At 39.8% G+C, this 27,188-nt stretch overlaps 1 long non-coding RNA gene across 2 annotated transcripts; it reads left to right on the forward strand.

The window, feature by feature from the left end:
* The first annotated feature begins 36 nt into the window (after positions 1 to 36).
* On the forward strand, positions 37 to 27,188 carry LOC138986121 (uncharacterized). Of its 2 annotated transcripts, none has more exons than XR_011463017.1 (5): positions 37 to 142; positions 22,228 to 22,375; positions 24,387 to 25,202; positions 25,871 to 25,993; positions 27,011 to 27,188. It is a non-coding gene; the product is annotated as an uncharacterized lncRNA (long non-coding RNA). The 2 variants fall into 2 exon arrangements; XR_011463016.1 differs by having other exon boundaries at positions 54 to 302.

Here is a 27,188-nt window from a genome sequence, read left to right on the forward strand (position 1 = left end):
CCTTGAGGAGTCTGTTAGTGAAAGCTAGAAAGATCTGGAGGAGGTGTTGGAGATCACTTTCAGAACAGTCAAGAAATTGTTATTGGAAGCCAGAGGAAGTTTTGAAAACAAGGTTACCTATGGCAACGTGGAAAATAGAAAGGTACCTAATGAACTTGAGGATCTAGTTGGGGAGTTTATAGACAGAAAGTCCAAAGTGTCAACTGGCGTCTTGTAGCTATTTATAATTAAATATTAGAAGAGAGAAGTAAACTAAAGAAGGACCCAGGATAGTATTTCCAAGCAGCACAAGAGTCTCAAAGGTAAAGAATGGCCTCATGGTACAGATCAAATCTAAGGTGTTGCCGACAAAATGACATCACCAGGTAAAAACAAGTCAAAGATGCAACTGTAGGATCTTTTGTTAAGACTTCAGAAAGATATGTTTTAGTTGAGGTAACATCGGTTTATAACAGTCATGTGCACAACATTATATTTCAACTTCTATATGCACTACAGCATGCTTATCAAAAGTTTAGTTTCCATTTAGCACCGTACAGTTGATCCCTTTTACTCATTTCACCCTCCCACCCCCTTCCTCTCTGGAAACCACTGCTTTGTTCTCTGTACCTATGTGTTTGTTTTTGTTTAGTTTTATTTTGTTATACTCCACATATGAATGAAATCGTAAAGTATTTGTCTTTCTCTAACTTATTTCACTTGGCCTAATACCCTCAAGATTCACCCATGTTATGGCAAATGGCAGGTTTTGTCTTCTTCTGGCTGAGTAGTATTTTTCTGTGTGCATGCATCTGTGTGTGTGTGTGTCTGTGTGTATGTATACACACACACACCACATCTTCTTTACCCATTCATCTGTTGATGGGCACTTACGTTGTTTCCATATCTTAGCTCTTGTATATAATGCTATGGTGAACATAGGGGTATGTATATATTTTCTAATTACTGTTATCACATTCTTTGGATATATACCCAGAAGTAGACTAGCTGGATCATATTATAGTTCTATTTTTATTTTTTTTGAGGAAACTCAATACTGTTTTCCATATGGCTGCACCAATTTACATTCTCACCAACAATGTAGGTCAGAAAGATTTAAGGCAGTGTCTCATAGATGCTTTCAAAGTTATTCTTAGTGGAAACAAATTTTTTCTGAGGATCTCAATGCTGTGCCTTATGGATACTCTGTGTTAAACAGTAGGGTTTCTAAGAGTCTTAAGGGTGTCATTCCACAGCAGGTTCACAGGGGGACCAAGGTCGAGAAATACTATCTGAAAGATTTGTGTGTGTGTGTTTTGGATAATGGAGTAGAGTATAATTCGATACACAGGAAATCCCCCAAATTTTAAAAGGATTACGTTAGCTTGGCCTGAAACTGACAGAGACAGTATGAAATGAAAAGAGGTCTTTGGACTCCCAGTCTACTATAGGCAGAGAGCAGGCTGAAAAAACTATTCAACTATAAAAATGGGCTATTTCTTGTGGAAAAAGAAGGGTGACTCAGAGGGCAGAACCAAAAGTCACAGAGACTCATTCCCAGGGAGAAGAAGTAGGCCTTAATTAAAGAACTGGCATCAAATGTTTGGCTAGATTTCAGAATTTCTAAGCACCAGTGACTGCTTTGTACTTCTATTCCTTCTACCACCAAAACCACCACCCTCTTTTGAACAGACTGTCTACAGCAGTTACTTTATGCCTGCTCACCATTGTAATCAATAGTTGGGTGTATATGGGGAAGGTAACTTTTTCGTTTCAGAGATCTTCAATGGAAAAGCACAATGCTAAAGAAACTGCACCCTAGGAACTACATCTGAGGATATTCATCCACGCCTGGAACTTATTCAGATGATGAGATCATGGACGTTGACCCTGAGTCTGACGCTATAAACGGCTGAGTTTGGAGGGGCAGGTCCTTTGAGGAGGTGAATGTATTGTGCTGTGGGAAGAATGTAAATAAGTTGTGGCCAGAGGGCAGATGGTAACAGATTAAAGATGGCTGTAAATTCTTTGATCCTCCTCCCAGTGACAGACAGGGTCTGTGTGTCCTCCCCTGGAATCTAGATGGGCTCTATGATTGTTTTGACCAAGAAGATACTTCGGAAGTGACACTGTGCTAGTTTCCAAGCCCAGGTCTTAAGAGACTGGTAATTCCCACTTCCTGACTGGTAATTCCCACTTCCTGTCTTCTGGGAACATGTTCTCTTTGAGCCCTAACATTCCATGTACTCTTGACTGAACTGACTTAGCATGTATGAGAGGCCTTTATTATTTGGGCTTCCCTGGTGGCTCAGTGGTAAAGAATCTGCCTGTAATGCAGGAGCCGCAGGAGACTCTGTTTCAATCCCTGGGTAGGGAAGATCCCCTGGAGAAGGAAAAGTCAACCCACTCCAGGCTAGAGAAGCCCCTGGACAGAGGAGACCATCGGGCCATAGGGGTCTCAAAGAGTCAGACACAGCTGAAGTGACTTAGCATGTATTCTAGCAAAGAGATCACATTGAAACTATCTGAAAGGGAAAGTGAAAGTGAATGTCTGACTCTTTGTAACCCCATGGAATTCTCCAGGCCAGAATACTGGAGTGCATAGCCTTTCCCTTCTTCAGGGGATCTTCCCAACCCAGGGATTGAACCCAGGTCTACTGCAATGCAGGCAAATTCTTTACCAGCTGAGCCACCAAAGAAGCTCAAGAATACTGGAGTGGGTAGCCTCTTTCCTCTCCAGGGGATCTTCCTGACCCAGGAATTGAACCGGGGTCTTCTGCATTGCAGGCAGATTCTTTCCAGCTAATCTACCAGGGAAGCCTTTTCTGGAAGGTAAGAGGGGGCCAAATGAAGCCAAGGTTCAAGGCATTGAGTGAAGCCTAAAGAATATCACTGAGTCATCTCACTTGATTCCATGTGGAGAAGAAAAAGCAACTATCTTAGCTCTGACTGGATTCCTGACTCACAAAATTATGAGAAATAATAAAATGGTTGTTATCTAGGCTGCTGAACTCTGGGATAATTACTGTTACACAGCAGTAAATAACTGAGATCTCCATGACCTTGAGTCAGTCTCTTCTCTCTAGTACTACTTCTTCAGCTTGGGCAGTGTTGGGTTAGGTTAGGTGAACTCTAAGAGTCTCAATAGCTCTGATTTTCAGTTTGGATGCAGTTGGACTACACCAAATGGCATTTAGACATCTGTAGAATGACCAGAGGAACACAGAACATATATTGTTAGGTATTCAATAATTATTTCAATGAGTTTTGAAAGATGAAGAACTAGGTAAGCAGAAGGGAAGGGAAGGACACTTCAGGCAGAATGAACAGTATGTACCAAAATGCAAAAACCTGGACAAACCTGAAATGCAAGCATTTTAGAATCATTGAAGTAGCAAGTACAAGGAAGAGTGTGGCAGATAAAGCTGGAAAGGTAGACAAAGGCCAGATACTGGAGAGACTTGTGTACCTAGCTGAAAGTTTTATGCTTTGTCTACAGACCCTGGGAAACCTCTGAAGGAAAATTAACATTGAATCCTCTGTCAGATAAATGATGTTTTTCTTCCTTTTATACACATAGAAACTGAGGTTTTGTCACTTGCCCAAGATCACATTGGGCTTCCAAAGTGGCTCAGTGGGTAAAGAACCCACTTGCAATGCAGGAGATGTGAGTTCAGTCCCTGGGTCAGGAAGATCCCCTGGAGGAGAGCATGGCAACCCACTCCTATATTCTTGCCTGGAGAATCCCATGGACAGAGGAGCCTGGTGGGCTACAGTCCATAGGGTCATAAAGAGTTGGACACAACTGAAGCGACTGAGCACACACACAAGATCACATTAGTAGTAGGTGGCTGATCCAGGTTATGAATCCATACCTAACAGCTTTGAAACAATATTTTTAAAAACTTCAGAAGTTAATATTACTTTTTTAAAAATCATTTTGAATATATTCTATATGACTGATATTGTATAAAGTAGAAGAGATGTGAAAGTAAATGTCACAGGCAATATGAATTGCTTATGATTAATTTTCCTTGGGGGAAATTGAAGAAATGATCAGTTTTCCTTGGATAAATGAATAAAGTTTCTTAGAAAAGAGGACATTTAATTTTGTTGATTAATTATTCATTTATTATTATTTAAACTGGAGCTAACATTCATTGACTAGATGGACCTTTGTTGGCAAAGTAATGTCTCTGCTTTTTAATATGCCATCTAGGTTGGTCATAACTTTCCTTCCAAGGAGTAAGCGTCTTTTAATTTCATGGCTGTAATCAGCATCTGCATCACTTTGCCAACAAAGGTCCGTCTAGTCAAGGCTATGGTTTTTCCAGTGGTCATGTATGGATGTGAGAGTTGGACTGTGAAGAAAGCTGAGCGCCAAAGAATTGATGCTTTTGAACTATGGTGTTGGAGAAGACTCTTGAGAGTCCCTTGGACTACAAGGAGATCCAACCAGTCCATTCTAAAGATCAGTCCTGGGTGTTCTTTGGAAGGAATGATGCTAAAGCTGAAAGTCCAGTACTTTGGCCACCTCATGTGAAGAGTTGACTCATTGGAAAAGACTCTGATGCTGGGAGGGATTGGGGGCAGGAGGAAAAGGGGACGACAGAGGATGAGATGGCTGGATGGCATCACTGACTCGATGGACGTGAGTTTGAGTGAACTCTGGGAGATGGTGATGGACAGGGAGGCCTGGCGTGCTGCGATTCATGGGGTCTCAAAGAGTTGGACATGACTGAGCGACTGAACTGAACTGAACTGAACTGAATGTTCATTGAGCTCAAACTATGTACCTGCCATTGTTCTAGGTGTTTTACATGTGCTATTTATATCTCACCCTGTGAAGCAGGTACTATTATTTTCCACTTTTATTTCTAAAGCAAAGAGAGCTTAGGTAACTTGTTCAAGTCACACATTTAGTAATCCTGGGTTAGATCCTGGTGAATCAGACATCATGCTGTTAACCATAAGTAGAGACATTTGAACTAGGCCTTAAGATAAGAAGATTCCTATGCCAAAGGACATTTAAGAGAGAAAAACACATGCTGATATTTGATGGCATGAAAGTTTACCATGTTCTAAGAATAGGACTTCAGAGAAGTTTAGGGAAATTTAGAGAATGAACATTGTGCATGTGTGTGTGTTTGTGTGGTAGGAAGTAGAGGGAGATGATGAAAGAAGAATGATAGAAGAGGGTGCTGGAAATGTAGTTTATGGCCAGGTAATAGGAGGCCTGAAAGCTAGACAGAAGAGTCTGGACTTGATCTTGTAGGCTATGGGGAGACATTAGGATTGCTTTTCTTTCTTGTTCTTTTTTTAAATCAAAGGAATGCCATGATTAGGTCTGTGTTTCAGAAAGAGTTAATCTGGTGTCAAGGAGAAATGGACTGAATGGAAGAGGCTGGAGGCAAAGAAAAGGGAGTCAGGAATCAGGTGCCATGTCTGATATCAACACCTGAACTAGGATGATTATAGTGAGGATGGAGAAAAGGGAACCAAGGAACATGTGGACTAGTGCTTATTCTCATAGCTAATGTCTATTTACCAACAGGCATAATATTTTGAAAGATGATTAAATGTTGCCAGTTTTGCTTGGAGAGGCTTGGATGAAAGCATATTTGGAAAGTCAGAAACTCTGTTTACAATTCAGTGGTCTTGCACACAGGGCAAATTGGACACAGAGACTGTAAGAGGATATATGTACCAAAAAACTTTGAACACTTTATTGTTTTCCTGGCCTTCCTACTTATGACACTGTGCCATCTATAGCTATGTGCTTTCTTTCTACCTTAAAGACAGGGCATCAGCTGGATTTTAATAGCAGGTACCTTTCTGAGATTTGAAAATGTCCACAGAACATTGCCCCTAAACTTGACCTGACCCAAATAAAACTGAACAAAATTGAGGAAGTTCAGATTCTACACATCCTACCTTCTAGCATTAACAGACATGACAAAGGAAATTTGCTGGCACCTCCAACTCTTTTCACATCAATTCCATTTGCCTGAAAAGCTCTCCCTTCCCTTTTCCTCCTCTGTGAAGCAGCTCAGGTACACCTCTCCCAAGGCAAAGCTAGCAATGCCCTCCTTTCTTCTCCCATAATGCCCACCATATTTCTCTATTATAGCACTTTTAATCTATTTAATAGCTACTTGGTTATTTATCTTTTCCCTCACCTGTGCTCTGAGCTATTTCTTTAAGGGTAAAGCTTTTATTCTGCTTATTTATTTATCTTCAGTGCCCAGCAAGACACCAGACACATAGGTAAATATTTGTTAAGTAACTTGCAGTCAGCACATACACACATGATAAAAAAAAAAAAAAACTTTAGGAAATTCAACTTATACTGATTCTTTTTGATTTATCAGCTTTAGGCATTTTCTTTCAAAACCCTATTGTGGAAGATGAGTATTCATCTCTTCTATCACCCTAGACGTCTATTTTCCTCTCCCTTATATAGTTAATATATAACTTTTGACTAAATCAAAATTCAGTTTTTGAATTATTGTAAGTATTGGCTACTGCTAAGCTAAGTGAAAGTGAAGTCGCTCAGTCGTGTCTGACTCTTTGTGACCCCATGGACTATAGCCTACTAGGCTCCTCTGTCCATGGGATTTTCCAGGCAAGAATACTGGAGTGGGTTGCTATTTCCTTCTCCAGGAGATCTTCCCAACTCAGGGATTGACGCCAGGTCTCCTGCATTGTAGGCAGATGCTTTACCGTCTGAGCCACCAGGGAAGTCCTACTGCTAAGCTAAGTGTACTATATTTCCTGTCTTGTACATACTTTCCTCACTGGAGATATTAATAGTTTTTTCATTTGTTTAGTTCTCTGTACCATTAGTTTCTACATTATCAAGTATATCAGATAATTTATCTGTTCCATTTATTTTCCTGAAGACATAAGTCCTGGAGCCCTTCATTCTTTTTCAATTTTTGTACATGCTAAACAGTGGTCATCCTATGATCCCCCACTTTTTTATTGGAATGTAATTGCTTTGCAGTGTTATGTTAGTTTCTGCTGTATGACATCATGAATATGATGTTGTACATATATTATCAAGGGAACAAGGGAACCAAGGGAATAATATAATACCAAGGGAACATACTTATAATACCAAGGGAACATTTCATGCAAAGATGAGCACAATAAAGGACAGAAATGGTATGGACCTAACAGAAGCAGAAGATATTAAGAAGAGGTGGCAAGAAAACATAGAAGAATTATACAAAAAAGATCTTCATGACCCAGATAACCATGATGGTGGGATCACTCATCTTCATTCTGGAATGCGAGGTCAAGTGGGCCTTAGAAAGCACCACTACGAACAAAGCTAGTGGAGGTGATGGAATTCCAGTTAAGCTATTTTAAATCCTAAAAGATGATGTTGTTAAAGTGCTGTACTCCATATGCCAGCAAATTTGGAAAACTCAGCAGTGGCCACAGGACTCGAAAAGGTCAGTTTTCATTCCAATCCCAAAGAAAGGCAATGCCAAAGAATGTTCAAACTACCACGCAATTGCACTCATATCACACGCTAGCAAAGTAATGCTCAAAATTCTCCAAGCCAGGCTTCAACAATATGTGAACCATGAACTTCCAGATGTTCAAGCTGGTTTTAGAAAAGGCAGAGGAACCAGAGATCAAATTGCCAACATTTGTTGGATCACTGAAAAAGCAAGAGTTTCAGAAAAACATCTACTTTTGCTTTATTGACTACTCCAAAGCCTTTGGCTGTGTGGATCACAACAAACTATGGAAAACTCTTTAAGAGATGGGAATACTAGACCACCTTACCTGCCTCCTGAGAAATCTGTATGCAAGTCAGGAAGCAACAATTAGAACTGGACATGGAACAACAGACTGGTTCCAAATCAGGAAAGGAATACGTCAAGGCTGTATATTGCCACCCTGCTCATTTAACTTATATGCAGAAACACTACGCTGGATGAAGCACAAGCTGGATTCAAGATTGCCAGGAGAAATATCAATAACCTCAGATATGCAGATGACACCACCCTTATGGCAGAAAGTGAAGAAGAACTAAAGAGGCTCTTGATGAAAGTGAAAGAGGAGAGTGAAAAAGTTGGCTTAAAACTCAACATTCAGAAAACGAAGATCATGGCATCTGGTCTCATCACTTCATGGCAAATAGATGGGGAAACAATGGAAACAGTGGCAGACCTTATTTTTTGGGCTTCAAAATCACTGCAGATGGTGATTGCAGCCATGAAATTAAAAGATGCTTACTGCTTGGAAGAAAAGTTATGACCAACCTAGACAGCATATTAAAAAGCAGAGACATCACCTTGCTGACAAAGGTCCATCTAGTCAAAGCTATGGCTTTTCCAGTAGTCATGCATGGATGTGAGAGTTGGATTATAAAGAAGGCTGAGTGCTGAAGAATTGATGCTTTTGAACTGTGGTGTTGGAGAAGACTCTTGAGAGTCCCTTGGACTGCAAGGGGATCAAGCCAGTCAATCCTAAAGGAGATCAGTCCTGAATATTCATTGGAAGGACTGATGCTGAAGCTGAAGCTCCAATACTTTGGCCACCTGATGTGAAGAACTGACTTGGAAAAGACCCTGATGCTGGGAAAGATTGAAGGCAGGAAGAGAAGGGGATGACAGAAGAAGAGATGGTTGGATGGCATCACAGACTCTATGGACATGAGTTTGAGCAAGCTGTGGGTATTGGTGATGGATAGAGAAGCCTGGCATACTGCAGTCCATGGGTTTGCAAAGAGTCTGGCATGACTGAGCGACTGAACTAACTGTATATATTCAGGCTTTCCAGGTGGTGCAGTGGTAAAGAATCTGCCTGCCAATGCAAGTGATGCAAAAGACGTGGGTTCGATCCCTGAGTCAGGAAGATCCTCTGGAGAAGGAAATGGCAACCCACTCCAGTAGTTGCCTGGGAAATCCCATGGTCAGAGGAGCCTGGCAGACTATAGTCCATGGGGTCGAAAAGAGTTGGATACAACTGAGCACAGCATAGCACATACATATGTTCTCCTGCCTCTTGAGGCTCTCTCCCACTCCCTCTGCCCATCCCTCTAGTTCATCACAGAGAACTGAGCTCTGTGCTATGCAGTAGCTTCCTTTCAGCTCTCTATTTTACATATGGCTTCTCAGATGGCACTAGTGGTAAAGAATTTTCCTGCCAAGGCAAGAGACACAAGTTTGATCTCTGGGTTGGGAAGATCCCCTGGAGTAGGAAATGGCAGCCCTCTTCAGTATTCCTGCATGGAAAATTCCCTGGACAGAGGAGCTTGGTGGGCCACAGTCTATGGGGTCACAAAGAAGCAGATATGACTGAGCATGCACACATGAACCTATGTCAGTGCTACTCTCTCAGTTCTATGATTCCTTTTTATAATCATCATGTGGATTCTCTTTGCCTCTCTCCTTTGTTCTATCTCCTATTTTACCAATCCCATGTTTCTCTCTTTTTTAACTCCCTCATTTTGGTGGCATATATCCTGTAGTAGCCTCCTGGAAAAAGTATGGGAAGTAATTTTTTAAAAAGACTTTGCAAGTCTCAATATGTCTTAATTTTACCTTCACAATTGATTGGTAGTTCTCTGGATAAAGAATTCTTGGTTGAAAATAATTTTCTTACAGAAATTTTAAGGCATTGCTATTTCATATTCTCGGAGAAGGCAATGGCACCCCACTCCAGTACTCTTGCCTGGAAAATCCCATGGGCGGAGGAGCCTGGTAGGCTGTAGTCCATGGGGTTGCTAAGAGTCGGGCAGGACTGAGAGATTTCACTTTCACTTTTCACTTTCATGCACTGGAGAAGGAAATGGCAACGCACTCCAGTGTTCTTGCCTGGAGAATCCCGGGCGGGGGTGGGCGGGGAGCCCGGTGGGCTGCCGTCTCTGGGGTCGCACAAAGTTGGACATGACTGAAGCGACTTAGCAGCAGCAGCAGCATTTCATATTCTAGTTTGTAGTGTTTGTTGTTGAGAAATTTAATGTTATTTCAATACTCTGTCAATCCCTTATATGATAACATTATTTTCCCCTGGGAGCCTGAGCATACTTTTTTTTAATCTCCTAGTGTTCTGAAGTTTCTTAATGATGACACTTGACATAGTTTTTGTTTCTTAAATCCATTGTGCTCCACCCTTGATAAGCCTTTATAAACTGGAAATATGTATTCTTTAGCCTGGGAAGTTTTGTGTGTGTGTTCTTTCCTTAATAATTTTTCTTTCCTTCTTTTCTTTTCTTTCTTTTTCTTTTTGAAACTCACATTGTTTGAATGTTAGATCTGATTTTTTTTTTTTTTTTTTTCAGTTTCCTTATCTCTTCTGTTGTCAAACTCTTTTTGTTCTATTTCTTTAATTTCCAAACATTTTGTTAATTCTTTCTGCTATCATGTGTTTAATTTTCATGAGTTCTTAGTCTTTTATTATTCTTTTTTTTTTTTTTTTTTTAAAGAAAGCATCCTAGTCTTGTTTCATGAATGCAATGTCTATTTTGATCTAAATATCAATTCAGTTCAGTTCTGTTCAGTTGCTCATTCGTGTCTGACTCTTTGTAACCCCATGGACTGCAGCATGCCAGGCCTCCCTGTCCATCACCAACTGCTGGAGTTTACTTAAACTCACGTTCATTGAGTCGGTGATGCCATTCAACCATCACATCCTCTGTCGTCTTCTTCTCATATTAATAATCATTTCAAATTTTTCTTCTGTTTCCTAATTTATTTCCTGTGTGTTTAATTTTCTGCTTGTTTCTTTTGTCGTCTCTCATTGTGGAATCTCTTTTGAAATATTTGGTGAAATTTTGCAGCTCTTCATATTTAACAGTAAGTTACCATAAAGTCAATTGGAAGCTCTGTGTAAATAGATGGAATTCGTTGATTGGTGGCTTCACTGTAGAGTAACAGGTTACTTGACCGGTTTGCTGGGGATGCCCAAATATCAGTATTTGTAGTTCTTTTCTCTGAAGCTGGTCAGATTCTCTAGTCCCTTCTCTTGGGTAAGAGAGGCAGGTGTGACTGCCTGACTACCCAAGTACTCTAAGCTGAACAGGACATGGGGGCCAAAGGCCTCACCATTCAGTAAGTAGACATTCATTTAACTTTCCTGTTTTCACTTGGCCCTTCTCTCCAGCTACCAGGACCTAATTTATCTGTGCTTTGGCCTCTAGGGCTCACTTTTTGTTTTGATCAAATGTCTGGTCTCCTGCCAGGGTAGGGAGATATACGAGGTTGATTTATTTATTTGGGGAAGGGACCTGCAAGTCTAAGTTCTCTTTTCACAGACTTTCAATCAATTTCTATACCTCATCCCTGCCTTCTATGGTTCTCTGCTTCAAATTACTGAGGCTTTATCAAGAGGCAGTACAATGTGTAGTCAAGGGAATAAACTTTGAACCTAGATAGCTTGGGCTTGAAATTTATTTGGCTACATGACCCTGGACAAATTATTTGACCTCATACTTCATTTTCTTCTTTTGTAAAATGGTAAAAATAATATTATATACCTCAAAGGATGTTGTGAGAATTAAATGATTTTATACATACACACACACACACACACACACACATATATATATAATGCTTAGAACAATGCCTGATATTTAATAAGAAATGTTGTAAGATATTATTATTAATATTATTCATTTCCATAGCTTCCCACTAGATTCACCTGTCAGCATATTTCAAATTTCTCAACTCTGTTAACTTTCCCCACTTCTAAAAATGTGCCCACTGACATGTATTTTTTTAACCTATGAGTTGAGACCTTTAAAAAAATCATTTTTTCTCTTTTTATTGATGTTTTGGGAAAGAAGAAGAGATAAGGACAAATATAGATTATAATACACACATATATAAAACATATGTGTTACATATACAGTACATATATAATATATTACTTATATGCTATTATGTTAGAACTGGTTCAATTAACCAAAATTAAAAGCATTGGAATTATAATATCAATGTTAATAAGATTATGGTAAAATAGAGAACTCATACATTATTGTTATCAACATAAATTAATAAAATTCCTTTGGAATATATAAATATATAGTGAGTCATAAAAACACTTTGACCTTTAACTGATTATCCTATGAAATTTTTTAGAGGGAAAAAATTTAATAAACAAAAAAGTTATACATTTTAATGAAAAATTAGAAACAACAAAAATTTCCAACAGTCTCAAGATGTTAAAATTCAGTAGATGTCTAGTTTATTGAATTGATAATATTATATAGTAATTATTTTCCAACATGAATTATATTAACATTAAACATTACAATATAACACTAAGTGCAAAGAAAAGGACACAAATGTATGTTCACTGTGGGTAAGCAATATAAACTTTATATGCTATAAAGGGAATATACAAAAATAAAACCAGTTGTTTTAGCATGGTAGAATTAGGGAGGTTTTGTTTTTCTTTTTAAAAAAATCCTTTTATGTTACCATAAAAATGTTTTTATAATTAAAAAAAAAAGAACCCTCAAGCCTAAAGCTGACAAAAATCATAGTGATTGTGTCTACCAGGCCCCTTAGATGAAGATGAAAACTAAACCATTCAGCCAAACATCTGAAAGTTTCAGAACAGCCAGGTCTTTGATGTTGAGTAGACTAAACAACCAGATGTTTGACTGAAGTTTTCCGTTTTCATCTGAAGGCTGACATCATGTAACTATAGCCTGAGTGCATTACTGATGTCAGTCACCATAAAGTTCAATGAGTTGTTAACATGGCCCCATGCAGCTCTCCTGGCTGTCCTCATTTGGTACTCACAAATATCATCCTTTAACTTGCTCTTTGCTTTAAGGTGTTATACAACTCTTTGATTATTCTTCATTATCTAAAGAATAAAGGCTTAACCCTTCATAATGTGGCCCCAACTGGCATCAACAGCCCCATCTCTCACCATCTGCATCCTTCACAAGGTCTATACGTTCTAGATGCTAAAAATATAGTCCCTGATCCTCAAGATACTCATAGTTGTACTATTATTATTATCACACACTACAGAATATTACTGTTATCACTCATTGAACTACTTTGTTCCAGAGTGCTAGGGCTTAGTATACAGTATTGAATTTAATCTTCACCATAACTTTTTTTGGCATTATTATTTCCATTTTAGCAGTAGAGAAAGAGAAGCTACAGAAGTTAAATATCTTTGTTTTCCCCAAATTTTATAACCAGCAAGTTACAGAGCCAGGACTCAGTATATTGGGTTCCAAAACTATGCTCTTAATCACAACACCACAGAAATATGTTTACTGATACATTTACTAAGGTATTATGGTGACTATGTTGTAATACAGAGAGAATGAGGTTTATTGAATGGCAGTAAGTAAAAGTATAAATAGGCAAAGGCTTAGTCCAAGTACCAATAATAGAGTGCCTAGTATGTTCTGGACCCTATCCTAAATATATAGGGACACAAAAGAGTCAATATCATCTTTAACAAAGGTGTCAGGCACCCAAAATTAGGTGGAAGGTGCAGGTGTTCCAGGAGTGGAACCCAAAGGAGTGATGGTGTCATATATGCCCAGGGCTTGGCTGGGGTACACAGTCATGGGTTAAAAGCTTCAGGAAGAGGAGAAAAGGAATAGAAAGACTCCCAGATACCAAGGGACTTAAAAAGAGTGCCCAGAGAAATCTCTGTGTCCCCACAGGAATATTGGAAAAGTGTAGACAAGGAGAAACTTTATCCATCAGAATCAAGAAAACACTGAAACACACGACAGGCACAACTGTTGAAAACAATAATGAAGATTCCTTTATTTTACTAGTTCCTATTGTGTGCCTCTCAACATCCAGAAAACGAAGATCATGGCATCTGGTCCCATCACTTCATGGGAAATAGATGGAGAAACAGTGGAAACAGTGTCAGACTTTATTTTTGGGGGCTCCAAAATCACTGCAGATTGTGACTGCAGCCATGAAATTAAAAGACGCTTACTCCTTGGAAGGAAAGTTATGACCAACCTGGATAGCATATTCAAAAGCAGAAACATTACTTTGCCAACAAAGGTTTGTCTAGTCAAAGCTATGGTTTTTCCTGTGGTCATGTATGGATGTGAGAGTTGGACTGTGAAGAAAGCTGAGCGCCAAAGAATTGATGCTTTTGAACTGTGGTGTTGGAGAAGACTCTTGAGAGTCCCTTGGACTGCAAGGAGATCCAACCAGTCCATTCTGAAGGATATCAGCCCTGGGATTTCTTTGGAAGGAATGATGCTAAAGCTGAAACTCCAGTACTTTGGCCATCTCATGCGAAGAGTTGACTCATTGGAAAAGACTCTGATGCTGGGAGGGATTGGGGGCAGGAGGAGAAGGGGACGACAGAGGATGAGATGGCTGGATGGCATCACTGACTCGATGGACGTGAGTCTGAGTGAACTCCGGGAGCTGGTGATGGACAGGGAGGCCTGGTGTGCTGCGATTCATGGGATCGTAAAGAGTCGGACACGACTGAGTGACTGAACGGAACTGAACTGATTGTGTGCCTCTCCTGGGCACCATGGATTAAAGTCATACGGTCCCTCCCAGTAGTGGTTACTGGGCTGGATCATTCTTTCCACAAATAAGTATGGAGAAGCTACTATGTTTGAAGCATTGCTCTAGGCACTACGGATACAACTGTAAACAAGACAGACATGCTGTCATGGAGCTTACATTCTATTAGGGAGAGATGGACAAATAAATATGTGGAATATATAGAGTTTTAGAAGGTGTTAAAAGTCAGGAAGAAAAATAGAGAAAGGAAGGAGGGCAGGAAGAATCAGTGAGATAGCAAGATCAGGAAAGGCCTCTCTAGGAAGGTGACTATTGAGCAAAGACCTTGCATTTTCACAAAAAATGAGATCATGCTAGATAGAAAAAAGAGCAAGTACAAAAGCTCTGAGGCTGGAGTGTTTGGTATGATCCAGGAACAACAAAAAGGCCTTTATTGTTTCACTTTTATCTCAGTTCAGTTTAGTTCAGTCACTCAGTTGTGTCCGACTCTTTGCGACCCCATGAATCGCAGCATGCCAGCCCTCCCTGTCCATCACCAACTCCCAGAGTTCACCCAAACTCATGTCCATTGAGTCGGTGATGCCATCCAGCCATCCCATCCTCTGTCATCCCCTTCTTTTCCTGCCCCCAATCCCTCCCAGCATCAGAGTCTTTTCCAATGAGTCAACTCTTCGCATGAGGTGGCCAAAGTACTGGAGTTTCAGCTTTAGCATCAGTCCTTCCAAAGAACACCCAGGACTGATCTCCTTTAGGATGGACTGGTTGGATCTCCTTGTAGTCCAAGGGACTCTCAAGAGTCTTCTCCAACACCACAGTTCAAAAGCATCAATTCTTCGGTGCTCAGCTTTCTTCACAGTCCAACTCTCGCATCCATACATGACCACTGGACATGCCAAGCCTTATGTGCATTTAAATATTCGGGTGGAGATGATGAATAAGCAACTGGATATATGGCTCTGGATTTCAGACAAGAGGCTCAGGCTAGAGATAAAAATTTAGGATTCATTGGCATTGTAGATGATTATTTGAAGCTACATGAAGTCAGCAAGGAAGTGAGCATATACAAGAAAAAGGTCCAAGTACTGAGTTCTGGGCTAAGGTCAGGACATAAGAAATCAGAAGAGAAGACAGGAAGAATTATTAAAATTAGAAAGAAAACCAGGAGAGGATAGATTTTAAGAATCAAATGAAGGCAGTGTTTCTAGGAAAATAGAGTGATCAACTCAATTATGTGCTACTGAGAATTGACTGTTGAACTTAACAAGAGAAATTCTGTTGGAATGTCTGGCTCTGATGGGGCAGAACCAGACTGGAAAAGTTTAAGTGAGATTTAGAGGAAAGAAAGTGGCACAGCGAGATTAGATAAGATATTTGAGGACTTCTACAATAAAATAACAACAGAGTTGAAGTTGGAAGGGGAGTTTAGGGATTTAATATGAGAGAAATATCAGAATTTATGCGTGTGTGCTTATAGGAATGATCTAGTTTAGAGTTTCCCAACTTTGGCACTACTGACATTTTGGGCTGAATAACTTTTTGTTGTGGAGGGCTGTCTTTTGCATTATAGGATTCTGAACATAATATCCCTGGCAGTATATCCACTCTATGCATTCCCCAGTCTCCCCAGCTGTGATAGCCATAAGGGACTCTAGACATTGCCAAATGTTGCCTGAGAGATGAGGGAGGGGAATGAGCAAAAATAACCCATGGCTGAGAACCACTGACTTAGTAGGAAAAAATATTGGTGATGCCAGACAGAAAATGGGACAATTGCTGGGGCAATATCCTTGAGCAAGTGAGAATGGATTTGGATCTATGGCATAAGAAGAGGAATGGGTCCATTAGTTTCATAGACTGTGAATGCACATTAACAGAGAAAGCAGAAGTTATCGGCACAGATGCAGCTGGATGGCTAGATGTGGTGTTAAGAATCTAAGGAAGTTCTCTTCTAGTCACCTTTGTTTTCTTAGTAAAATAAGAAGCAGAGTAGGCAATTACATTTGACACATGAAAGGAGGTGTTGTAGGTTTTCAGAGATGGAGGATCACCTAGGAGAATGAAAGACAAAACAGACTAATGAAATGTATTGTGATTGCTGAGCAGCTTTACTGTTCAGCAGTAAAAATCCATTAAGAGTAAAGTAAGACTAACGGTTAAGTAAAGCTCAACATTCAAAAAACTAAGATTATGGCATCCAGTCCCATCACTTCACAGCAAATAGATGGGGAAACAATAGAAACAGACAGACTTTATTTTCTTGGGCTCCAAAATCACTGCAGATGGTGACTGCAGCCATGAAATTAAAAGATACTTGCTCTTTGGAAGAAAAGCTATGACCAACCTAGATAACATATTAAAAAGCAGAGACATTACCTTGCCAACAAAGGTCCATCTAGTCAAAGCTATGGCTTTTCCACTAGTCACATATGGATGTGAGAGTTGGACTGTGAAGAAAACTGAGCACCAAAGAATTGATGCTTTTGAACTGCGGTGTTGGAGAAGACACTTGAGAGTCCCTTGGACTGCAAGGAGATCAAACTAGTCAATCCTAAAGGAGATCAGTCCTGGGTGTTCATTGGAAGGACTGATGTTGAAGCTGAAGCTCCAATATTTTGGCCACCTGATGTGAAGAACTGACTCATTGGAAAAGACCCTGATGCTGGGAAAGATTGGAGGTGGAAAGAGAAGGGGATGACAGAGGATGAGATGGTTGGATGGCATCACAGACTCGATGGACTTGAGTTTGAGCAAGCTCTGGGAGTTGGTGATGGACAGGGAAGCCTGACAGGTTGCGGTTCATGGGTCACAAAGAGTCGGACACAACTGAGCAAGTGAACTGAACTGAAAGACTAATGTGCAATGTCATGTGTTTTTCTCCAGCCACACAAAAAGGTCTTGGTGCACAGAATAAGCTGAGTAGGGTATGGGCAGGGTTGTAACCTTACCAAAAAAATATCATCAAATGAAGTGGGGCAAGGGTGTTGATAGTATATACAAGGGAGTGGTCATAATCATGGACCATGAAATTTAAGCTGGGTAGGAAGAGAAATGAGGACATGAAGTGGGTGAAAGATGGTGAAAAGGTGGTAGGAACATTGGTGGAATATGTCAATCATTAGTGGAATATGAGTGGGGCTGAAAGATTGCTGGAGTTGCAGTATTAAAGAAAGTGAGCTGGAAATACAGTCAGAGAGTGAGATGTTTCAAAGTGAAATTATGGAAGGGTGTATTTATTGGCAAGGATATGGTCTAGGATATGACAATGTTGGTAAGTTTTGGGCTGGGGTGGAAAATGGAGTCACAAAGTCAGATGCACAGAGCCATAGAATCTCAGAGTTCAGGGGATGAGGGGTGACAGCAAGACTTTACTGTAGTGTAGTAATTAACATAAACATTTACCAGTTTCCACCCTGCCTTGGATGATTAACTTAAACTCTGTGATAACATTATTCCCCTCGCCAGTGACTGATGTAGAGGTGGCTGAGAAGGTCAGGGAAAGTCTTCACAGGAGTTTCTGGAATATGTTTTCCTTATTCCAAAGAAATAGAAATTTCCTCTTCTTTCTCTGGATTATATGATGCCTGAAAGTTTTTAGCCATCCTGTTAGCAGCCTGAAGGTGAAGTTAAACACTGAAGATGGCAGAGAGAGGGAAAGAAGATGAGCTCTTGATGAGACGGTTGAACCACTATATCAACCAATCCTGGAGCCTGCCCTACCCAAACACTTAACATTTTGAAAAACAATAAACTCTCTTATTGGTTAAGTCAGTTTGCGTTCAGTTCAATTCAGTTCAGTCGCTCGGTTATGTTCAACTCTTTGCAACCCCATGAATCGCAGCATGCCAGGCCTCCCTGTCCATCACCAACTCCTGGAGTTCACTCAAACTCATGTCGATTGAGTCGGTAATGCCATCCAGCCATCTCATCCTCTGTTGTCCCCTTCCCCTCCTGCCCCCAATCCCTCCCAGCATCAGGGTCTTTTTCCAATGAGTCAACTCTTCGCATGAGGTGGCCAAAGTATTGGAGTTTCAGCTTCAGCATCAGTCTTTCCAATGAACACCCAGGACTGATCTCCATTAGGATGCACTGGTTGGATCTCCTTGCAGTCCAAGGGACTCTCAAGAGTCTTCTCCAACACCACAGTTCAAAAGCATCAATTCTTCGGTGCTCAGTTTTCTCCACAGTCCAACTCTCACATCCATACATGACCACTGGAAAAACCATAGCCTTGACTAGATGGACCTTTGTTGGCAAAGTAATATCTCTGCTTTTTTAATATGCTATCTAGGTTGGTCATAACTTTCCTTCCAAGGACTAAGTGTCTTTTAATTTCATGGCTGCAATCACCATCTGCAGTGATTTTGAAGCCCCCCCAAATAAAGTCTGACACTGTTTCCACTGTTTCCCCATCTATTTCCCATGAAGTGATGGGACCAGATGCCATGATCTTAGTTTTCTGAATGTTGAGCTTTAAGCCAACTTTTTCACTCTTCTCTTTCACTTTCATCAAGAGGCTCTTTAGTTCTTCTTCACTTTCTGCCATAAGGGTGGTGTCATCTGCATATCTGAGGTTATTGATATTTCCCCCAGCAATCTTGATCCCAGCTTGTGCTTCTTCCAGCCCAGCGTTTCTCATGATGTACACTGCATATAAGTTAAATAAGCAAGGTGACAATATATACCTTGACATATTCCTTTTCCTATTTGGAAGCAGTCTGTTGTTCTGTGTCCAGTTCTAACTGTTGCTTCCTGACCAGCATACAGGTTTCTCAAGAGGCAGATCAGGTGGTCTGGTATTCCCATCTCTTTCAGAATTTTTCACAGTTTATTGTGATCCACACAGCCAAAGGCTTTGGCATAGGCAATAAAGCAGAAATAGATGTTTTTCTGGAACTCTCTTGCTTTTTCAATGATCCAGCAGATGTTGGCAATTTGATCTCTGGTTCCTCTGCCTTTTCTAAAACCAGCTTGAACATCTGAAAGTTCACGGTTCATGTATTGCTGAAGCCTGGCTTTGAGAATTTTGAGCATTACTTTACTAGTGTGTGAGATGAGTGCAATTTTGAGGTAGTATGAGCATTCTTTGGCATTGACTTTCTTTGGGATTGGAATGAAAACTGACATTTTCCAGTCCTGTGGCCACTGCTGAGTTTTCCATATTTGCTGACATACTGACTGTAGGACTTTCACAGCATCATCTTTTAGGATTTGAAATAGCTCAACTGGAATTCCATCACCTCCACTAGCTTTGTTCGTAGTGATGCTTTCTAAGGCCCACTTGACTTCACATTCCAAAGTGTCTGGTTCTAGGTGAGTGATCACACCATCATGATTATCTGGGTCGGGAAGCTCTTTTTTGTATGGTTCTTCTGTGTATTCTTGCCACCTCTTCTTAATATCTTCTGCTTCTGTTAGGTCCATACCATTTCTGTCCTTTATCGAGCCCATCTTTGCATGAAATGTTCCCTTGGTCTTTAATTTTCTTAAAGAGATCTCTAGTCTTTCCCATTCTGTTGTTTTGTTCTATTTCCTTGCATTGATTGCTGAGGAAGGCTTTCTTATCCCTCCTTGCTATTCTTTGGAACTCCGCATTCAGATGCTTATATATTTCCTTTTCTCCTTTGCTTTTCGCTTCTCTTCTTTTCACAGCTATTTGTAAGGCCTCCCCAGACAGCCATTTTGTTTTTTTGCATCTTTTCCATGAGGATGGTCTTGATCCCTGTCTCCTGTACAATGTCACGAACCTCAGTCCATAGGTTCAGGCACTCTCTCTATCAGATCTAATCCCTTAAATCTATTTCTCACTTCCACTGTATAATCATAAGGGATTTGATTTAGGTCATACCTGAATGGTCTGGTGGTTTTCTCCAATTTCTTCAATTTAAGACTGAATTTGGCAATAAGAAGTTCATGATCTGAGCCACAGTCCATTCCCAGTCTTGTTTTTGCTGACTGTATAGAGCTTCTCCATCTTTGGCTGCAAAGAATATAATTAATCTGATTTCCGTGTTGACCATCTGGTGATGTCCATGTGTAGAAATCTTCTCTTGTGTTGTTCGAAGAGGGTGTTTGCTATGACCAGTGCATTCTCTTGGCAAAACTCTATTAGCCTTTGCCCTGCTTCATTCTGTACTCCAAGGCCAAATTTGCCTGTTACTCCAGGTGTTTCTTGACTTCCTGCTTTTGCATTCCAGTCCCCTATAATGAAAAGGACATCTTTTTTGGGTGTTAGTTCTAAAAGGTCTTGTAGGTCTTCATAGAACCGTTCAACTTCAGCTTCTTCAGCATTACTGGTTGGGGCATAGGCTTGGATTACCGTGATATTGAATGGTTTGCCTTGGAAATGAACAGAGATCAGTCTGTTGTTTTTGAGATTGCATCCAAGTACTGCATTTAGGACTCTTTTGTTGACCATGATGGCTACTCCACTTCTTCTAAGGGATTCCTGCCCACAGTAGTATATATAATAGTCATCTGAGTTAAAGTCACCCATTAGGTTTCTATTATTTGCAGCCAAAGCATCTGATAACATTATCCTCAGGGAGAACCCTGCCTGTGGGAGAGCCAGATATGGAAACAAATACATCTCAGTATGTCAACTGCTGCCCTGGAGGAAAACCAGGGGACCATGAGAGCCTTGTGTCAGTGCGGAACCAGATGGAGAGTCAGAAAAGCCTTTTCAGGGGAGAGTAGTTCTTCAAGGTCGATAAGAGTTTCCTGGGTGAAAGGGTTTTCTGGGGAGAGAGAGCTGAATACGTGATGGAGCAATGGTAAAAGCTCAGGCCTGTTTGTAGTTTTATAGCCAGTAGAAATTTCAGATAACCTCAATAAAAATTCCAGCAATAGTTGATACATATTTGCCAATCAACAAGGCGACACGTTAGAAGTTCATCAGTTGCCTATCCAGCATCAGCCTTCCCTCTTCCCTTCCTTTGTCGTTGTTCAGCCTCTAAGTCGTGTCCCACTTCTGCAACCTAATGGACTACAGCATGCCAGGCTCCTCTGACCTCCACTGAATTCCGGAAGTTGCTCAAATTCTTGTCCATGAAGTCAGTGATGCTATCTAATCTTTAGTTCCTCTTCACTTTCTGCTATTCTCCCTTTCTTACCACACTCATAGTTTCCTCTGGGCGCTACTCCTTCTTCCTTGTGTCGTTGATTCCAATTCCAGTTCTACAGGGGCTCTGACCAACAGAGGCCAAGTAATCTTAAGCCTCATAACAATTGACACAACAATTCGTCCTGGTAGATCAGGCATAAATCAGTCAAACCTGGAAGTTTCTGGCTACAGAAAGCAGTTCAGTGGGGGGGTTTAGTCAAGTCTGGAACTTTTACTCATTATTAATAGTTTTAAGAAGCAATGCTCTCTTCCTTTGTATGTGAGCAAGAAAGCACATAATCTTTCTGCTAGCTGCTAATCTGCGTCCACCACAGAAGTCAGTGCAAGGATTACAGGCTATATACATAGTGGTTGGAGATGAAACAGCTGAAGAGCAATTGAGGAAAAGCCCCGATTGAACCACTCTGAACTCTGCCCTATTGCTTGGCTTTCAGTTACATTTGACAATAAATCCTTTCACTAGGTTAAACCAATTTTAATTGGATTTTCTATTTCTTGAAACTGTGGATTTCAACTTGAAACACATATACACAGGATCAGTATGTTCATTAATAAGTTACATTATAACTGGTACACGAATGATTCTTACCAAGTTAAAATATTTTGTATTTTTTATTTCTTGGACAGATAGATAAAATACAGACTGTCCAGTTCCTCACCAGACATCTGCAGACTCTAATGGCTTGGAATCGAATACGTGGATATAACTCTGGAGAAGAGGACAGGGGACAGTATTTTATCCTAAAAGTAATGGAAAGTCAAGAGTAAACTAAAGGTAATAATCATGGCTTTGAAGCCTCTTCAAAAAGGAAATTCTTTTTCTTTGCTTTTTTGTCATTAAAATTCTTATTGATTTCAAGATCAACCCATTCATTCAATAGCTATTTATTAAGCACTTATTATGTGCCAGTCATATTTGTAGGAACTTCAGATAAAACACTGAACAAAACAGGAAAATAATCCTGCTATCATGGCGCTTATGTCCTTTTCAGGCCAAATGGCATCCTCTCCAAGGCATCCTGAATTTTCTCAATCATAATTAATAACTCCTTCTGCTTTTATGGCATGTAGTACCACTGGAATTACATGTAAGTTCTACTACAAGGTAGAGAGGCTGCTTCAGATATCAAATATCTCCTTCAACAGACCAAGGGAATCTTGGGTTCAGGGTTGATGTTACAATAGGTCTCTGAAGCACAGAGCTGGCTTGGAGCAAGTGCCAGTAGGTATTTGTTAAATGAGTGCATGACTCTGTCTACAGTCCAACGGGGGAAGCCCACATGGTGAATCCCTTACTGCGGTCTCTGCCAGGTATTCATTTGGAGCTGTTGGGAGCCAACCTGTTATGGACTTAGGCAATCTGGAGGTTGTATAGAAATGATACTCCTAATGAGCGATTATTACTGATAAGTGGCAATAATAAAGTTCATTTGTGTGACTATGGGCATAATAGGAAATTGAAGTCTGAATAATTTTATTATGAAATTCAAGTAGCTGTTCAACTTAATGAGCGTAAATGGCTTTTTGATGAAGAAATGGAACAATGCCAATGAAAATGGTGACTGTGAGTATGAAAATATTTCTTTGGTTAAAATGTAAATGACCCAATAACTGGGTCATAAATGCCCTTGATTGCTTTATAAGTTACATAATTTAGGGGCAAAGACCTCTAATTTTCCTAAAAGCAAAAAAAAAAAGAATTACTGTACAGATCCAAAGCAATTGTTTCTGCTGGATATTGAATGGTTGCTGTTTTATTGGTACACAGTCAACAGAGGGAGCCCATGTTACAAAACCTAATAACAATTTCCTTACAGAGTGTTGTATGTTGCTAGAAAGTCAACAGAATAGAGAGAAAAAGAAGAAATAGAATAAAAGAGTTAAGGTATTGGACAATTAGGTTTTAAGTGGTAACAGGAATCTGGGATCTCACTTATGAAATTGGGTTTGGTGAATGATGTTAATTATATGTATTTCAAGAGAGCCTATATGTAGTGGCTTTAAAAAAAAACACTTTATATACTGCCAGAGTGATCCTTTGTTGTTGTTTTTTAGCTTTAATGACTCTTTCATTTATTTTTTTATTTTTTTTTCTGGTTAATAGCAACTCTGGTTGCTTTTGTTTATTTGTTAATATAAATTTATTTATTTTAATTGGAGGCTAATTACTTTACAATATTGTATTGGTTTTGCCATACATCAACATGAATCCGCCACAAGTGTACACGTGTTCCCCATCTGAACCCCCCCTCCCACCTACCTCCCCATACCATCCCTCTAGGTCACCCCAGTGCACCAACCCCGAGCATCCTGTATCATGCATCGAACCTGGACTGGCGATTCATTTCACATATGATATTATACATGTTTCCATTTATTTATTTTTAATTTTTTTTTTTGGCACAGCATGCAGAATTTTAGTTTTCCGACCAGGGATTGCACCCATGCCCTCTGCAATGGAAACGTGGTCCTAACCACTGGACTGTCAAGGAATTCCCTAGAGTGATTCTTTACCTTTAAAGTACACAATTACATTACTCTCCTGCTTAAAGCCATCCAGTGGCATCTTTATCATTCCTATGACAAATCCAACCTTATGGGGTTGTGAAGATGAAAGAAGATGATAAATAGCACAATGCCTGGCTCAATAAATTTTCAGTAAATTTTTAGTATTATCTTTCACTATTGTGCCTTTTATTGTAGTGATCCTTTGGACTAGAATGTTTTCTAAACTGCCTTATTCTTACTTTGGATTTTATCTTGTTAACTCCCTTCTTACCCAATAGGTTCCAGGATCCCAGAAGTCTTGCCTCATTCACAGTCTGAATGCTCTTCTGTTACTTATCACACCATATTGCAGTAATCTGTTCACAAAGATGTCTCCCAGCCACTGGACCACCAGGGAAGTTCCATGAATACATATTTCATTGTGGATAAGTTTTTCTACTTTTTAAGTTTTCAAACATCTCTATAACGATCAAATGATTTTATAGCCAGCAAACACTACCTACAAAATACCGGCATTTTTGTTGATGGGGTAGGGGGTATACTTTAAATTATTATTTTACAGAAAATTGTTACCTTTGCATGAAGTTGTTGCTGAAAATTAGGTAACAGATTACATGTTTCCTCTAGTACAGTGCTTCTCAAACTTTAATGTAGGTCTGGGATGGGCCTGTGATTCTGCATTTTAAAATAAGTTATTTATTTTTAATTGAAGAGCAATTCCTTTACAATATTGTGTTGGTTTCTGAATCATGAATCAGCCGTAGATATACACATGTCCCCTTCTTCTTGAACCTCCCTCCCACCTCTCACCCCATTCCACCCCTCTAGGTAGATTTTGCATTTCTAACAAACTTCCACATGAAGTAAGTGCTTCTGGCCTATCAACAACATTTTGAGTAGTAGCTCTAGTGTACATGAATTCTAATCTACATTTGACCATAAATTATAATTTATTTATTTATTTTTTACCATCTGTGCTTTTGTTAGTGCTTCCAAAAACGACACACTGGAGTAAATATAGAAGGCTTCTTATAATTCAAGTTTCTGAGAACTGGGGGGATCAATACCTTGGGAACATCTGTGACATTTCTGAGGTACAGTATAGAGGTTGGGAGTTCTAGCTTTAGAGTTAGTCGTCTGGTAAACAAGAAGTCAAATGCAACAAAACATATCAGATCAACCAAAATGCCAGAGCACTATGTTGATAGATGTTACACTACTCAAAACAGATTAACTGCCTCCTCCTCTATGCCCGTCATGGAGTACAGTTGTTTTTGAAGGCAGGAATGAACTTAATTATATAATAATAACAACTAACATTTGAATACTTTCTGGAAGTTTAAAGCACTGATTCTCAAGTTTCAGTGTGTATGAGACTTATCTGGAGAAGTAGCTGAAATGTAGATTCCTGAACTATACCCTCAGAAATTCTGATTCTTGGCAGTGGAGTTCAAGAATCTGCATTTTTAACAGGTATCCAAATGATTCTAATGTAGATGTCTCTGGACCATATATGTTAAGCAGCACTGGTTTCAAATGTAAGAAAAAAAATACTACAACCTTTAGTAAAACACTTTAATACACTTTATAGCTTGATCCAATTCACACACACACATTTGTGTTGTGTGTGTGTGTGTGTGTATTGCAGAGTTTCACATACATATATGTGAATATATATATATGACAGAATTTCACAAAATAATACTAACCCTTACTATGTGCTATATAGTGATATATTTTCTACTTTACTCAATTTCATCAGAAAAACATTGCTCATGATAACATTGATTTCACATCATTTATCTCATTTGAGCTTCAAATCAGTGCTGCAAAGTGAAAAGTCAAAGTCGCTCAGTCGTGTCCAACTCTTTGCGATCCCATGAAGGTAAGCACCTTTAACTGCATCTTTTTTCACTTGAAAGTTAAATCTTGGAGAGGATTAAAGTTCCCAGTGTTACACATCGAGTATGTGGCAGAGGTGGAATTCAAATTCAGAATGCTTGCCCTTAAATTGCCCTGACCTGCTCTCACCCTCACACTGACATCCTGAAAAAGCCCAGCAACACTCCAATTTGGGAGTACATTCAGACAACCTCTGGTTTTCCCAGTTGAATTCTATCAACTTTGAATACCAATTTGAAATTTATAAGAGAAAAAGAATTTGACTCAAGTTGGACCAGGTGTGAACTCTGATCTGTTCTGCAGTAAGGAAGGGTCACCTAATGCAGCCATGGCCAGCAAATCCCTAAAGCAAGGGCTGAAACTGGCAGATTTCAAAGAGACAAAGGGCTTGGCAGTCATGTGGAAATATATTTACTGTACCTGCATTTCTCCTCCTTGGAGAAGGGGGAGTTACTGTCTCCATCTCCAGAAAGGTCCTCACGTTAGCATCATACCAGAAGAAACTAGAACAATATAATCCATGTCTCCGCGGTCTCACAACCTCCTGTCAAATGTCTGGCCTCTTCACCTCCCCAAATACAGGGCAGGGATAATCCTGAAAGATCTCACCTGAGGCAAAGGAGAATGTCAAAATGAAAAGGGTATCTCCTTCAGTCTTTGTGACTGAGGACAGCGATTGACCTCCTGGGTCAATGAAGATCTTAGGAGATTCAAAGGTAGCTGATTCCTCTCCACGTTTGAGGTTGTCACTGTTGTCCCTGTCATAGCTGGGCCCCAGAAGCAGGTTTTTGCCTAAGGTTCTGAAAACTTGATACTATTGATTACATAATTCAAACTTTGCACCCAAGACACTATTTTAATCTTTTGAAAAATTGCAAAATTTATCTCAAAAGTTCTTGAATGAAGAAAAAAAGCATTATCAGCCCTCTTAAAAAGTATTCAAAATGGAAAATTAATGTGGCAGTTCTTTACCACATGTTCCTTTCTTCTATTAATGTAGACACACACCTCTTATGAAGACCAGCTATGGAAGTTTGAACTATGCCAAGAAACATAAGACTAAATAAATCAAAAGGTTATAAAAGCATATGGAATTTTTAAATGCCTAAATCCTTTTTGGACAAATCAAAGAGTGCTTTCATCTCAATCCTTTGTTTTCTTCCCACCCCTGAGGAAGA

Source organism: Bos mutus, chromosome 3 (assembly GCF_027580195.1).
Source record: "Bos mutus isolate GX-2022 chromosome 3, NWIPB_WYAK_1.1, whole genome shotgun sequence".
NCBI lineage: Eukaryota > Metazoa > Chordata > Mammalia > Artiodactyla > Bovidae > Bos > Bos mutus.